This window comes from Zootoca vivipara, chromosome 3 (assembly GCF_965207765.1).
Source record: "Zootoca vivipara chromosome 3, rZooViv2.hap1.1, whole genome shotgun sequence".
In the NCBI taxonomy this organism is placed as follows: domain Eukaryota; kingdom Metazoa; phylum Chordata; class Lepidosauria; order Squamata; family Lacertidae; genus Zootoca; species Zootoca vivipara.
In genome coordinates this window covers 113,258,115-113,274,863 of record NC_142586.1, presented here as the reverse complement: position 1 = coordinate 113,274,863, position 16,749 = coordinate 113,258,115, and the positions used below count along the sequence as shown (strand labels likewise).

The 16,749-nt window shown below is 44.4% G+C and overlaps 2 long non-coding RNA genes across 3 annotated transcripts; one reads left to right on the top strand and one right to left on the bottom strand.

Moving 5' to 3' along the window:
• The first annotated feature begins 2,862 nt into the window (after positions 1–2,862).
• Positions 2,863–5,690, top strand: LOC132591844 (uncharacterized). The gene is made up of 4 exons (XR_009557260.2): positions 2,863–2,911; positions 3,548–3,652; positions 4,549–4,666; positions 5,488–5,690. It is a non-coding gene; the product is annotated as an uncharacterized LOC132591844 (long non-coding RNA).
• Positions 5,691–9,112: 3,422 nt separating this feature from the next.
• On the bottom strand, positions 9,113–16,028 carry LOC132591843 (uncharacterized). Of its 2 annotated transcripts, XR_015949213.1 has the most exons (5): positions 15,856–16,028; positions 13,337–13,447; positions 12,804–12,930; positions 10,768–10,924; positions 9,113–10,495 (listed from the first exon to the last, which is right to left on the bottom strand). It is a non-coding gene; the product is annotated as an uncharacterized LOC132591843 (long non-coding RNA). The 2 variants fall into 2 exon arrangements; XR_009557259.2 differs by lacking the exon at positions 9,113–10,495 and having other exon boundaries at positions 10,713–10,924.
• Positions 16,029–16,749: the final 721 nt, after the last annotated feature.

Here is a 16,749-nt window from a genome sequence, read left to right as displayed (position 1 = left end):
AGGCTTCCATTGTCACCAAAAGCAACATTTTCCTAAATTCAACTGCTTCACAGACACAATTTCTAAGTGGGGCAGTGGTGTTTCAACCTGTCATGGTTGGCCCAAGACATGTTGGCACCTGAGGAAAACCACGAAACGGTACAAATCTGGCTGGGGAGACTCAGCCAGATGGGTGGGATATAAATAATACATTATTATTATTATTATTATTATTATTATTATTATTATTATTATTTGTTTTAAAAAAGGGGGAAATGTGCCAGTGAGTATTGTTTGTGACCCTTTGTCTTGAGCGAACCTTGTTGGGTGATTAGCATTATTGACTGATGAAGTTTCCTGCGAAACCTCGATAATATCCGGAGAACAGGTCTCATCTATTTGGCTTCAATTGACCATTTGGCTTTGCACTTCCAGCTAACGACTACTTGAAAAACGCTTTGTTGTTGCCGTTCCTACATTTATAAAAAAGCAAAACAGACAATCACAGATGGGTATAACAGTGTAAAAACAAAACTGTGCCGTGATAACTCCCTGAAACGAGGTATAGGTAAAGTGAAAAAACGGAAAAATATCTGTTTCATCAGAAGGAAATTGTTAATGTTAAAGGACTGAGAAATATCATTGCTCTTTGAAAGCATCTGGGATGAATAGAGATTATCGGAATCTTATCTCATTATACATGATAAGCGATCTTCAGCCATCTCAACCCTTGCTTTTTCATGCAAAACCATTTGCAGTCGTTTTCGGTCATCAACAGCTATCAGTCATTCAATCATCCACTTCCACCACCCTTCTGAGTGATCCCCCCTCCCCTCCCCATCCCCACCCCTTCTCTACATAAGTGCCTGGGGACTCCTATTTCACTGTATCTGAAGAAGTGTGCATGCACATGAAAGCTCATACCAAAATAAAAACTTAGTTGGTCTTTAAGGTGCTACTGAAGGAATTTTTTCTTTTTAGTTTCTTTTGGAATATTTAAATCTATCATTTGTCTTTGAGGAATCATTAGTTGAGTTTTTTCACTTTACCTATACCTCGTTTCAGCGAGTTATCACAGCACAGTTTTGTTTTTACTCTGTTCCTACATTTATGGTTTTGTGCTTCCAGTGAAAGACTATCTGAGGAACATTTTGTTTGTTCCAAGCAACGAGAGAGACATTGGTTCATTATAAGTTTATAAGTCTCTCCAGACTTGGTTATGCACATTGCACTTTAGTTTGCTCATTGTCCAGGAGGTTTATGACTTTACATACTTGTTCTAGTAAAATTGTCCTTTATATTCATAGCCAGTTCTGGTGTTATTGGTTTGTTGTTTAATGCTTGGTTGATACACCATTATCTCTCATGGGTTCTGAAGAGCTTAAAACAAAACACACTCAGCCAATGTATGCCTGTAAAATATTTGGGTTTTCCTTCCCTTTGGGAGGACAGAGCGATGGAATCCTGCTTCTCTGAACTTCCCATTAATTCATGACTGGCTGCTCTGGAGGAAACTTAGTGCTGGACTTCATGACCCTGAATTGGGTTCAGGAAAGGCCATTAAATACCCTGTTGTGCTTTCTTAATTGCCCAGGAGTCAAGAGGAAGAAGATTGTATTGTATGTACTCTAGCCAAGATATAATCTTTACAAAGAAAGAAGTTTTGCTTCATGAAGTGTGTGTGTGTGGGGGGGGGGTCATTGGGTCCCTTCCAATTTCTTCCTGAAACATCAGACTGTAAATCTTCTCTTCTTCGCCTTTTTCCTCCCCGTGAGAGGCTTGGAGGAGATACTGCTCAAGATACTTCTCTTGGCAACCTGCATTCCTGAATCGGGTTCAGGAAAGGTCATTAAATACCTTGCTGTGCTATCTTAATTGCCCAGGAGTCAAGAAGAAGATGATTATATTGTATGTACTGTAGCCAAGGGATAATCTTTACAAACAAAGACATTTTGCTTCAAGAAGGGGCAGGGGCGGGGAATGAATAGGTCTCTGAAGGCAATGCGGGTCTCAGAATACAACCATTTAAAAAAAATGCTTGTAATGGAGTGAAATAACGTCTTAGAACATCTTATGTCACATCCAATGTGTGTTTCTCCAGGAAGCTTGACATTGTGTGCATAGGACTTCCAATAATTTTATCATCTAGGAAATCTCCAAGCCGAGAACAGCCTATGCTGTTACAAGTCCACAGTATCACAGACTTTGAGACCAATCTCTGGGACCCATCAGCATAACTTTATCCTTCACATTGGGATGAATACAATAATAACCTGATGCAAGCTGTTATAGCAGGCATCGTGATCTACTGGTCAATCCTGCTTGATCTTTGGACCTTCTGTGATCTACCATAGCTGCCAAGTTTTCCCTTTTCTCGCGAGGAAGCCTATTCAGCATAAGGGAAATTCCCTTTTAAAAAGGGATAACTTGGCAGCTATGGTGATCTACAACCCCCCTGCCCCCCAAAAGAAATTCAACAACTTAGGCTCCCTACAAAAAGCTTAACAACTTAGGCTCCCTAAATAGATCACTGCCAGTTTCTTTAATACTGTACTGTGAGTAGATCGCAGTCTCTTGGGAGTTGGACATGCCTGTTTTATAGCGTCTCATGTGCTATCTGCAGAGACTGAGGAGATGTCAGTGTCAAAATGAGAGAATGCTACAGTTGTACTGTACTATCCTGTGAAGGGGTCTTTCTTGCTTGGAGCACTTGTGAAAGCATCAGAATTGATCCTTATGCCTGAGGCAGTACTTAGAGACAGGGAGTTCCAATCCTCTTTGGAGATTTGGATCATGTGGTTCCATAGGGAAGGCTGTAGCTGCTTTGAAGTAGCTATAAAAAGGATGCACTAGAGGGATTTTGCTTTTAGCAAAGAGTAGGAAGAGTCACACTGATTTAACCTTGTGAGGATCAAGAATTGTAGTGAAACTGGTGAGTGAAGGGGATTTGAGTAGATCTTCTCCTTTTATAACAGCAGATTTTCATCCATTATTTCATGGGGTGGTTTGGGGCTGGGCTATTTTCACTTCATTGAGCAGAGGCAGATTTAGGGGCAAGAGGTGCCACAGGGGACACTGCAACAATGATGATCAAGTGGCAATGGAAAGCAAGTGGCGGCGGCGGGGGGCATAGCTGCCAAGTTTTCCCTTTTCTCGCGAGGAAGCCTATTCAGCATAAGGGAAAATCCCTTTAAAAAAGGGATAACTTGGCAGCTATGGCGGGGGGGGGGTAGTGTTGCACAGGGCGCTGCTGAAACTTTAAAGCCCAAAGTCCATTACTGCATTGGGGGTGCAGTCATGTAATTTTTGCCGATGAAACCTCAAAGGGGGGGGGGCTATTTCCAATGGGCAAGGAATAGAGTACAATAAAAGTAAATGCTATTCAAGTTGGAGCCACAACTCCACCCCAAAATTCATGGGTGGTGGGACTTGGGAGGCTAAATCGCCCTCATCAGAAAAGTCTTTATTGTGAAATGTGACCTCGGCCCCCAGCTTGAATAGATGGATCCCTTGCAATTTTCAGAGTGGTATAAATATTCTGTTTCTGTCATGGCATCTCTTCTTTTAGGGATATAGAGTTCCTAGCTAAACACTGACCTTTGCCTAACCAAAGCCATGAAGACCTGTTACCATTTCCTTCTGGCCATTGCCTTAATCCTTTCAGCTGATCCAGGTAAGTTATTAGTCCAGCTCCCTTGTGAGGTTAGGCAACCAAAGCTGTACACAGTATTCCAAATGTGTTTGCAGGCAGCTCATTGCTGGGGATCTAACTTCCCTGTCTTCCTCATATTCTCCTAGAACTTCCTAGGCTTCTTCCATGGAAACGATTCCATTTGTGGGGATGGCTAGTTGTTGGGCCATTGACTGCTACTTTTACACTGAAATAACAAGGCTAAACACAACTAGGTATTTGTTCCAGTTTTTCCCAATGTAGATTTTCATTCCTTCCTCATTCACCCCTTCTTCCCTAGTGGGTGATTGTTTCGTTTTGTGGTTTTCCTCAGGTGCCAACATGTCTTGGGCCAGCCATGACAGGTTGAAACACCACTGCCCCACTTAGAAATTGTGTCTCTGCAGCAGTTGAATTTAGGAAAATGTTGCTTTTGGTGACAATGGAAGCCTCCAACAGAAGCTGGATGGAGTGCAACTTGGGGGGGGGATGTCTCCATGTGCTGGTCTCCCCAACTGTGACCCCCCACCTTAAAGCATATAATGGCCCCTGCATGACGACTAGACATGGGGAAACAACTTCCCTTGGCAACAATGGGAGCTTTTTTCACAAGCCTAATTGCTGTGGGTGCGTGGAGCCAAGGAGGGAAGAGGAGGAGCTGGATCCAAAAGTAATGATGGCTGGTTCTGTACCACAGTCCTTGGGGTTCTCTATTCCTTGTTTATACTGTTTTTAGGGAAAACAGAATTTGCAATCAAATGATGGAATGATGCCAAGAGGAAAAGAAAGCAACTGGATAACTAGCTAGATGCAGTTATCAAGTTCACCAGTTGTAATGGAAAGAAAAGGATTCTTAGTAACCTTCTTCTTCTTCTTCTTCTTCTCTTTGGGTGGAACAGTCTTTGCTCAGATAATAGGTGAGGAAAGATGCAATTCCTGGGATGGTGTCTGCAAAGACAGCTGTGAGTCAGGTTTTGCTGACATTGGAGAATGCAGTACGACACGTTGCTGCATGAGGTGAGAGTTATATCACAACCAACCAACAAAACAAGCAAGGTGCATTTGTTAAATGTCAAAAGGAGTGAATTAGTTGGAAATGCCAAAGTGGTGGTGGTTGCCAGGAGCACATTTTTCAAGTTTATGCCAGTACACCATCTCCACCTGTCCCTGAAGAAATCAGATCTGGCCACAGGTCTGCCTTAATTACATCCAGGGTGGAATAGTACACTTGCTCCAGAGGGGGCTAGCGCAGAAGAGACTTTGGAAACTTGGAGTGCTGCAGAATATGGCAACAAGGAAGTTTTGGGGCACCTGTGGTATGTAGATCAGTTGAGTAAGGAATTTATTGCCCGCTCTCAGAAGACTGAGCACAGAAGATAGGTCTTAAAGCATAGTATTGTGCCTATGCTTGAATTTTTGTTTTGCTCCCACTGCCAAAACTGATGGGTCAAGATCTTTATATAAATATATTTCTCTACTTGTTTAGCAAGTAGGACATATGAGGACTTTTGTTCATTGTGTTCATGAATATTTTGTTCACGATTATTTCTTTTCGGGTTCAAGAGAATATTTAAATAAATATATGAATGAATGAATTTATTATTTCGGTCACAGACCAGTTCCAGCTCACATACAAAATCAGGGAAGTCATGAAACACAATAGGGATACGTTTAAATAATTTAAATAAATAAAATTTTATTATTAAAAGTTCATCACAAAATCTGTAGAGAAGCGGGGTTGAGTGCAGGAAGAAGGGGGAAGCAGAAACAACATTCTACAAATTATCAAGGTATGTGTGAATTTGTCAATATTAATTTATGATCTCCAAACCTCTTAGATTCGAATCTGAATGATGGGATCCACCTCTGCTGCCACTTGGCTTGAAGATTCATCAGCTCCTACCTGAACACCAGCGTTATCCAGGAATCGTGGTTTTTTTCCCCACCACCAGCTGAAGGACCATAAAAGCATGTTTGGTGTAAAACCTTCAAAGACCATGTGTTAATAAAAAATAAAAACTATAATGCAGATGGTCCAAAAGTTTACTGTGTCTCCTTTTATGTTTGACCCTGATGGGGTGAAAATGTATGACAGTCTGTATGGAAATTCTGTACGCCACCAAAGTTCTGCTATACAAATTGTTGGACAATGGAAGCACTACACAGGCCACGAGTGGCGGAGACATATTCCCATTTGGCTATGTGGATGAAAGAGTATCTCATGTTCATATATGGAATCAACAAGACAATATTGGCATCTGCATGTAAGGAGACCTATGGGCATCTGCTTTTCATTCATTATATATACCTCCTTAAAGGAATCTATATTAAATTTCATATACAGGGGTTCCTCTGAGACATATGCATACAGACAACTAGTGGGGGAAAGTAAATCCCATTTTTTAAAAGTTATTAATAAACTTGTATCCAGACCCTGCTCCCCAATAAGTCAATTTAACTCTTTAAAAAGAGACTATATGGGTGAACCATATCCCCATTCTTGAGTAAGAAAGAGGAAGATTGGGATATGAAAGCAATGATTTGATTTAAAAGTAATTTAAAAGCACATACATTGTTGCAGCAGTGCATTCCCTAATATTTTGATCTCACACTTACTGGTTCCGTGCAACTTGGTTCATGAGATTTGGACATTGTAGCCATGTGGCCAGCACAATATGCAGTGGCAGACAAACCCTCTCTGGCACCTGGGGTGGTGCAGCCCGTACAGACTGCGCATGTGCGACATGCCGTATAGACTGCGCATGTGCCGTATCCTGCACGTGCGCACTCCATATGACATGCCACACATGCGCATTCCGTACAGGTTGTCACTCTTGCGTGGTGGCCGTATGGGCTACGGCTTACATGGCGGCCACCCAGCAATAAGGAATAAGCAAAGCGTGCCCTGGCCGAGCAGGTGAGAGAGCAAGCCAGCTGCCGCCGCGCTGAGCAAGGCTTTTTACTGGGCAGCATGGCTTCGCTTCGGAGTCGCAGGGGAGTTGCAGAGTGTCACCCACCTCCAAGGTGGCACCCTGGCGGACTGCCCCCAACGCACCCTCTTGCTACGCCACTGACGATATGTCACTGCTTTCTTCCTTTATTTCTTCTCATTGGGATATAAAGTTCACAAACATCTGCATTGCCTTTTCATAATCTCGAATTCCATATAACCTGTGCTTTCATGCCTTTACCTTGCTACTGCTCCCCTTTTAAAATAACTGGTCAGATGAGCTATGCACAAAACCAACCTTAGAAAAGTTAGGTCCTTGGGCAAATGATTACACTGAGACCTCTTTCTTCTTTCATCCTTCCTCCTACCCTGTTCCTTTCTGATGCCCAGCAATACTATTGTGTGCTTTGAATCATGGCTGCCCACCTATATCATTGTGTACTGCGGATCAGAGCCGCTGTTAGTTAGAAACACACACACATCCCCTCTCTTTCTATCTTTCCTCCTGTTGCTAAAGAGACACTCCATTGCCTCTGCCAAAAGACTAGCAAGCTATACAGACAAGGAGAGGTAATCTTTTCACCTGGCTCCTATCTTCCCCACTTAATGGATTCCTAAACCAACCTGAGCTGTTTCTCCCACCCCCTCCTTTGTTGCAAAAGTTCATTCTGGATTTTTAGCATTTAGCATTGTAACATTCTTCATTTTAGTATTTTGTGCATATCTTGAAGCTCTTCAGTCCTGAAAACCGTTTTAATTCTGCTTTCCTTCACTCTCTTAAATCCCTCCAGGAAAAGCAAGGAAACATTTTCCCCCCTCTTCAAATCTGTCTGCAAGAGTACCCTGGAATAATGAAATAATGCAAGATCATTGAGTGAAGTAGGTGCAAAATTGAATAATTAACACAACAGGTTCTTTCTTTGGCAATCACTCATAGACAAGTAAGATTGTCTCCCATTTACTGTAGACTTGCTGAATATTAACCACTTATAAACGCCATCTCCAACTCCTCGAAAGATTCCATTAACGATGTCTCTGATCAGCGATGAACAAGATCTGTGACACATGTGGACTTACTCATCGACCACATTGCATTGCAGGGGGTTGGACTAGATGACTCTTGGGGACTCTTCCAACTGTAAGATTTTGTGATTCTATGATCTAGCCCTAGCACACCTTGAAAGATCTACATTGGCTCCCAGTACGTTTCTGAGCACAGTTCAAAGTGTTGGTTTTGACCTTTGAAGCCCCAAACGGCCTCGGTGCTGTATACCTGAAGGAGCGTCTCCACCCCCATCATTCAGCCTGGACATTGAGATCCAGCACGGAGGGCCTTCTGGCGGTTCTCTCATTGCGAGAAGTGAGGTTACAGGGAACCAGGCAGAGGGCCTTCTCAGTAGCAGCACCCGCCCTGTGGAACGCCCTCCCACCAGATGTCAAGGAAATAAGCAGCTATCTTAATTTTAAAAGACATCTGAAGGCAGCCCTGTTTGGGGAAGATTTGCTACCACAATTTTGGGCCACACAGAATTAACCTGTGACTCCATGGACAGCTGTGAGTCCAAAATGACTCCCAGGCTGCGCACCTGGTCCTTCAAGGGCACAGTTATCCCATTCAGGACCAGGGAGTCCCCCACACCCACCCACCCCCTGTCCCCCCAAAACAGTACTTCTGTCTTGTCAGGATTCAACCTCAATCTGTTAGCCGCCATCCATCCTCCAACCGCCTCCAGACACTCACACAGGACATTCACAGCCTTCACTGGTTCTGATTTAAAAGAGAGATAGAGTTGGGTATCATCCGCATACTGATGAACACCCAGCCCAAACCCCCTGATGATCTCTCCCAGTGGCTTCATATAGATGTTAAAAAGCATGGGGGTGAGGATGGAACCCTGAGGCATCCCACAAGTGAGATCCCAGGGGTCTGAACACTCATCCCCCATCACCACTTTCTGAACACGGCCTAGGAGGAAGGAGCAGAACCACTGTATGACAGTCCCCCCAAGCTTTTAGAGTGCCATGCAGTTTTAGAGTGCCATGCAAGATTTCTGCCCCCCCCCAAATCATTTTTTCAGGCTGAGAGTGTGGCCCAAAATTGTGGTAGCAATTTTGGAGACCGTCCTCTTGCAGGGAAAAAATGGGATGTCCCTTTTTTCCGGAACAGTTTGTGTGTATGCACAATCTTAAAATAGCTATAAAAACTATCCCTAGGAACCTGAAGGGGGCAGAAATTGCTTATTGGCTAGGCCTGGATTGCAACAGGTCTAGGCAGTCTAAACCTGTTATGGCAACATAGAATGTTTCTTTGCAAATTCATAACCATAAATAGAAGCTTGGTCACAATGGTTTATGATTGGCCCATCCCAAATAGCCCAGGTTTCAGAATTTGTTCTAAGCAGGGTGCAATGAAGGCCACAAGGAAAAGAGATAAAGCAATGGGGTGGAGTGCAGCAGCAGAAAGCCAGGACAGTTGTTTCCTGCTATTTGACAAACAACAACAACAACAATAGTTCAAGGGGAAAATATTTATTGCGTCACATTTTACATTTGAAAAGGGCAATACAAAGTTGCATGATTGTCCCTAACACATTTTAAAATATAGGTTTATAAGCCATCAAAGGTAAAATCTAAAAATGTACGTGTCCTGAAAAATGTTCAATAAAATGCTGGTGAAATTTCATGAGGATGGACTGTCTCACCAGAGTGGTGCATGCTCTGGTCATCTCCCGCTTGGATTACTGCAATGCGCTCTACGTGGGGCTACCTTTGAAGGTGACCCGGAAACTGCAATTAATCCAGAATGCGGCAGCTAGACTGGTGACTGGGAGCAGCCGCCAAGACCACATAACACCAGTCCTAAGAGACCTACATTGGCTCCCAGTACGTTTCTGAGCAAAAATCAAGGGTGGTCTAGCTGTTAGAGTTTGAGGCTAGTATTTTTCTTCGTGGGAAGTGGTCAGGGGCCACATGCATGTTTGTGGCCAAAGCTGGTGGCAAATGAGTAAAATGCCTGAAAATGTATGTCTCCAGCACCTTTATACTCCTTTCCCTTCTTTCTCCTTTCTCCCTTCGCTTTCTCACAGACAAACATACACCAGATTCCTCAAACACACCACACACCTCTACAAGATAAGATATCTTTATTGTCATTGTCCCCTTGCAGGAACAACGAAATTACTCACATCCTGACAGCGCTTCTAAACTAGGGCTGCCTTATTTTGAAGTGCAAAAAAGAGAGGATGCCAAGACAACTTTAAGCGGAGGCTTGACAGCCATCTGTCAGGAATGCTTTGATGGTGTTTCCTGCTTAGCAGGGAGTTGGACTGGATGGTCCTTGTGGTCTCTTCCAACTCTATGATTCTATGATTCTAACTCTCATTTTATATGCCCCCTACAATATGTAGGCTATAGACACTATCGTATATTGCTGAGGGGGGCAAGAGAAGAGGAAGTCTTGAACTACCAGTTATGTCTATGTCCCATCCAGAAAATACAGCCAGAGACATTTTGGCAAATTTTAAAAATCTACCTGGACAGAAATGTTACCCCTGAAAAAGAGGACGTGTCTTGGAAAAAGAGGACACATGGCAAGCCTAATTACCAATCTGACAAGTTTTGCAACTGGCAGCCCATTTTCTGTGCGATGTGGTGATTTGAATCGATTTGAATCAGTGATTTGGTTCAGCATAACTGCTGATCGCCGAAGAATTGATGCTTTTGAATTATGGTGCTGGAGGAGACTCTTGAGAGTCCCATGGACTGCAAGATCAAACTCATCCATTCTGAAGGAAATCAGACCTGAGTGCTCACTGGAAGGACAGATCCTGAAGCTGAGGCCCCAATACTTTGGCCACCTCATGAGCAGAGACGACTCCGTGGAAAAGACCCTGATGCTGGGAAAGATTGAGGGTACAATGAGAAGGGGACGACAGACGATGAGATGGTTGGACAGTGTTCTTGAAGCTACCAACATGAGTCTGACCAAACTGCGGGAGGCAGTGGAAGACAGGAGTGCCTGGCGTGCTATGGTCCATGGGGTCACGAAGAGTTGGACACGACTAAACGACTAAACAACAACAACTACTGCCCTTTGACTAAGTAGGGTTTCTCTTTTGTTTTGTTTTTATGCTTTATTTCAAGTAACATGTGTAACAGAACAACACACCTTTTCCCATAGAAGGCTCAGTTATTTCTTTCAAGGACCACGAGTCTTCACCATGGCGGGTTCAACATGCAAATGTTTGTTGGGGCAATCAGACTCTATGGGACATTTATGAGAACTTCCGGCATGTTGATGCTTTCTGACTTGCATATCCTTCTGGCTGTTGAAGAGAAGATAAGAGCCAGAGAGCAAGCAGGAAATCAGGTGCCAGAGAAAGAAGAAGGCGAAAAAATAATCCTATATAATAAAGTGCAAGTGTCTCTGCGTCCAGTCCCTGTGTCCCTGTGTCCGCGCTACCGCGCTACAGGGATTGGACGCAGAGACACTTGCTCGCGCGCCCAGGACACGGGTCCCGCCGTGCCGAGCCTCACATGGCCGCCGCCGCCCTCCTTCCCCGCGCACCCGCGTTAGCAGCCGCTGCGGCGGGAAGAGTTTGCGGCTCTTTCCCCCCACCTCCGCCTCTCTTTCCTCGGCCAGCTCCCTCAAACGCCGGCGCTGCCATTGCAGCCGCAGGGAGCTCTGGCACTGCCAGGCAGGAGCCCCGCCTCATGTGAGGGGAGCCTTTGCCTCAGAAGGGAAAGGCGGGAAGAAAAAACGCAAAGAAGGAAAGAGGGCTCTGCACGGAGGAGGAGGAGGAGGAGGAGGAGGAGGAGGAGGAGGAGGAGGAGGAGGTAAGGAAGTGCAGGGGTATCTTCCTTCTCTCTCTCTCTCTCTCTCTCTCTCTCTCTCTCTCTCTCTCTCTCTCTCTCTCCGTCTCCCCTCACCTGCGCCTCAATCCCAGAGGCGGGAAGCCGGATTCATCCCCCTCGCTCGGTCATGGCTGGCGGCCCGCCCTGCTCCTCGCTGCACCCCGCCGAGCAGGTCTACTTGGGAGGAAGCAGGCTTCAGAAGGCTGCCTCCCCTTCTCCTCCCAGACACAGCAACTGAGCGCAGTTTACTGAACGGGCTGAATGACCACTAGTTGAATCATAAAGCTGGAAAGAACCTTGGAGGTCAACTATTCCAAACCCTTGCTCAATGAAGATCTGCTGTGGTCTGTCACCAGCTTTAATTTTCCCCAAATCAGTTTCAATACTCCTCATCAATACAAAATCCTGTGTAGGGTTGCCAGACTCAATAGAGGACAGGACTTCTGTGCCTTTAATTGCCCTGCTCTCCTTTGAGTCTGGAAACCTTAAAGAGAAGCCAGCAGACCCTTTGTTTAATTTCCAAACAAAGGGTCTGCTGGTTTCTCTTTAAGGTTTCCAGACTCAAAAGAGAGCAGGGCAATTAAAGGCACAGAAGTCCTGTCCTCTATTGAGTCTGGCAACCCTAATCCTGTGCTCTCCTCTCCTTCTGAAGAGTGGGTTTGCTTTAGACCATAGCTGCCAAGTTTTCCCTTTTCTCGCGAGGAAGCCTATTCAGCATAAGGGAAAATCCCTTTAAAAAAGGGATAACTTGGCAGCTCTGCTTTAGACAGAAGTTTTACCTCTTTATGAGCAATGTAGATACCATCTACATCAATGTTCCCCAAAGCCAGGAAGATTGTCGCCCGTGGCGGGCCCAATTGCAGGTGTACCTCTATTATATTCCAGATCTATTGTTTGTAGAAAGGTTTCACTGAGTAGGGCCAGAATAAATGGATGTAGGTGCAGAGTCCAAGGGTTGAGTGAGGAAGCATCCCGTGGAGGTTTGTTTCTGCCCTTCTAGCACCAAAAGTACTCTCTACAATCTAATGAAGTGAGTCTACTTCATCATAGCACATAGCTCATGTATGCTGCTGGGAGGATGGGAGGGACCGATTCCCCACTGGAATTCTTGAATTGGATTGAAATATAGCACGTAAGAGGAGTAATTCTGGATTCGACAACAGTTACAGGCCTGTCAGTTTTCACGTGGGCTGAACCAGAGGGCTATGGGTTGGTCACAAGCAGCAGAAGAAGAAGATTCAAATCAAAGTTTTAGCCCTACCATTCCTGATTTGCTTTAAGGTCTGGAAAACATTTTGCATTGATGTCCTATTTATTTATTCATTCATTGTTTGAGGTCACTGTTCTTACCTTATGCAGCAAATTCTCTTCTCATTACAGATACCATAAGCCACATATTTGGGTCGGCACCTCACTTCATTCTCACAATAGCCATTCAAGATATGACATAATTTTTCACTTGCTGGGTCAGCAAAACCTATGCATATGAGAACAAAAATAACAAATGGAGCAGGACTAGGAAAATACCAAAATACTTCATACTAAGCCAACATTTCTAATCGTACTGCAGCTGCCAGTTGGGAAGCATGCTAAATAAAAATAAATATGCCAGCTTGAGTTAAATGTTAAACCATTTTCTCCTTTCTTTATTTAAGAAGAGCCACAATGATACAGAAAGGAAGAGGTGGCAGGAAGCCTGGAAGAAGATAATGCAGCTATTATTATAAGGGCTGCCAGGTCAGAACCACCTCAGACCCTGAGATTTCAAGAACCAAATCTGGGGACTAGGGGCAGATCCTGGAGCTGGGACAAGGGCTGTACAAATTCGGAAAGTGTGAGTTAGGAAGGTTTGCCTCTTGTCTAGAGGTGATGGAAGAACTTACTTGGATCAAAAAAGAGCACCGAGACAAGGAGAAGAAAAAGAGCAGGAAGGTACCAGGTCTTCATAGTCATGGCAGGTCAAAGGCTGATGTTCTGTTGGGAACTCCTAGGAACTGGAAACCAAGGGGGAAACCAGACATTGTATTTCTGTGTTATTTAGTTTCTATCACTCTGCAGATTGCTTTTCAAACCATAAGGATGGATTTCAAAAGAAAAGAAAGGAAACCTCCATGTCAAGATTATGCCAATTTTGTTTTTTAGCTGAAAATGCAGACCAAAAAAATCGTGTGTGTGTGTGTGTGTTTGTGTGTAGGATTCATGTTTCCTAAAGTAACCAGCACATCAGCGTATGCATCCCAAGTCATGTAACTGTATCTTGCAGAAAAAATAATATAGCAAGAGCTTGCCACTGTTATGTGTATTATGCATTTGATTTTGTATATAATTAGTTGGCCTTTTAAAAGGACACTGACTGTGCAGACATAAGTGGGTACATGATGGAAGGGGCAATGCAAAGCTCATCTTTGCATTGGGGGACAGGAGGCGGGCGAGTGTGGAGGACTCCCTGGTCCTGAATGGGGTAACTGTGCCCCTGAAAGACCAGGTGCGCAGCCTGGGAGTCATCTTAGACTCACAGCTGTCCATGGAGGCACAGGTCAACTCTGTGTCCAGGGCAGCTGTTTATCAGCTCCATCTGGTACGCAGGCTGAGTCCCTACCTGCCCACTGACTGTCTCTCCAGAGTGGTGCATGCTCTAGTTATCTCTCGCTTGGACTACTGCAATGCGCTCTACGTGGGGCTACCTTTGAAGGTGACCCGGAAACTACAACTAATCCAGAATGCGGCAGCTAGACTGGTGACTGGGAGCGGCCGCCGAGACCACATAACACCGGTCCTGAAAGACCTACATTGGCTCCCAGTACGTTTCCGAGCACAATTCAAAGTGTTGGTGTTGACCTTTAAAGCCCTAAACGGCCTCGGTCCGGTATACCTGAAGGAGCGTCTCCACCTCCATCGTTCTGCCCGGACACTGAGGTCCAGCTCCGAGGGCCTTCTGGCGGTTCCCTCACTACGAGAAGCCAAGTTACAGGGAACCAGGCAAAGGGCCTTCTCGGTAGTGGCACCCACCCTGTGGAATGCCCTCCCACTAGAGGTCAAAGAGAACAACAATTACCAGACCTTTAGAAGGCATCTCAAGGCAGCCCTGTTTAGGGAAGCTTTTAATGTTTAATGGATTTCTGTATTTTAATGTTTGATGGATTTCTGTATTTTAGAATTTCTGTTTTGTTGGAAGCCGCCCAGAGTGGCTGGGGGAACCTGGCCAGATGGGCGGGGTATAAATAATAAATTATTATTATTATTATCTGGATTGGGACAGCCAAAATTCATGCATAAATTCATTTCATCTGGGTTACTCCTCCATCCTTATGAAGAAGTAACTTATCTTCTAAAGGCATGTTTGCATGAACATAATGTGCTGTCTATGTGGATGTGCATGCACAAATGTCCCCAAAACATCTCACTCCACATGCTCAGTCCTTGGCCTTGTTCAAGTTGAGTGAAGGTGGTTTGCAGGGGTCTTCTACTGTCATTTGCTTGAATATGAGTTGAACTGACCATATAGTTGGGGATCCTGATAAAACAGGGCTGCTTCCCACACAATGGCTCAATTAATGTGTTCAGGGAAACTCTTGCAAGCACCTCAAGTGGGTTCTAGGAAAAATATTGGGAAAATATTGGGAGACTTTGCTTGTACGTGGAACACTTCTTCCTTATGCCTCTATCTGCATGTTTTGGGTGCGAACCAAGACAGAAGAGCATTTCAAATGAAGAACGGTCATGAACTACAGAAGAATAATGTAATTGATGGTGATGATTTATTGAATTTATATACCGCCCTATGCACAGAGGTCTCAGGGCAGTTCAAAGAATAAAATCAAAATATATACAGTACCCACAAAGTACATAATCAAAATAAACAACAACCACAACAACACAATAACAACCCCCCTATCAGGAAAAAAAACATTTCAAAAGGGCATAGGATGATCAGTTACAGAAGTGAAATTGTGATGGCACATTATTCTGAAAGGAAAGAGTACAATGTGCAGAACTCTTGAACCTTGCTTTATGAGAAGCATGAGATCTGAATTTAAATATCTGGGGTTGTAACGGAGTACATCAGAGTAGATGTCATCTATTCTTTGAATCATGATTGATTTTATGCTATAGATTTCTTCAGGAGTGTTCAAGAAGCCCACCTCAGCTATGTCGATCCTGCTCAGTGCCACTTCTGCCTACAAAAGTACCTCCCAACTGCTCTCCAGGCCCTGGGCATAGTCACCCCCTGCACAAGTCATACACCCACCACCCATGAAATAGTGACCTGTTTCAGGCTTTTAGCATCACCACCAGCAGCAACAAAATGCATGAAGCTCTCAAACCTTCCTCCACACCTCTGGAAAAGCCACCTTTAAAAAGTGGAGAGAAGCATCAAAATCACACCCACCCACCCACTCACCTGTTTCCCAGTATTCCAGTCTTTGCCGGAGAAGATCAACCAGACTTTTCTCAGAGCATATCAGCCCAAAGTACACACTGCTTCTCTTTATAAGCACTCCATAGATCTTATTTCCCTCTGCAGCTATGTTACATCTTGCCCAATCACCTTCCCTGGGGGCCGAGGCTCTTCCCTCTTTCTTCAATACCCAAGTGGCTAAAATCAACAAATGAATCATTCCCTGTTGCTCTGGAATTCTGTTGGTCCTTGAGCAATTCTCTTTAACCTCTCTGGGGAAGGATGTGCAAACCTGGAGTTCAACCACGTTGACTCTAATAACTTGTGTATTCTGTGAAGTTCTGAATTAATCAGCAGAAAAAAATCCTCCCTCTTCACTCAAAGCATGTCCATTATTTAAATCCAATTTTTCATCTTAAGAAATGGAGACTTGTCGCTCATGAGGACAGCTTCGGAGAGTGCCAGAATCACACAGGGGCATTCCATCCAGCGCCCCCCAGTCCCTTATTCCCTCTGGATTTGGAGCCAGGTGTTGGGCGACCACGGATGAGAATGTTTCCTCTAGCCCTAGAGGAGTTTGGGTGGCTGATTATTCCCATCTCAGCCTCTAATTGCCCGTGCGAAAAGGAGACAATGGAATTTCAGCCATCTTCCATGGCAACAAGCCGGAAGTCATTTAGCCCCACGTAGTGTTTCCATTGTCTGATTTATTTTTTCCCCTTAGAGTAGGTCTTTGGTGGGTTATATATCTAGGTTTTTAAATGTGTTGTGGCCAATAATGCAACTTCCTCCCACACTCTTCAGGTTTCCTAAAGTTGCCAGAACATCAGCAGACACATCCAAGTCATTGCCCTCATAGCCAGAATCATCTGTAGAAATTTCCACCTGAGATAGTGC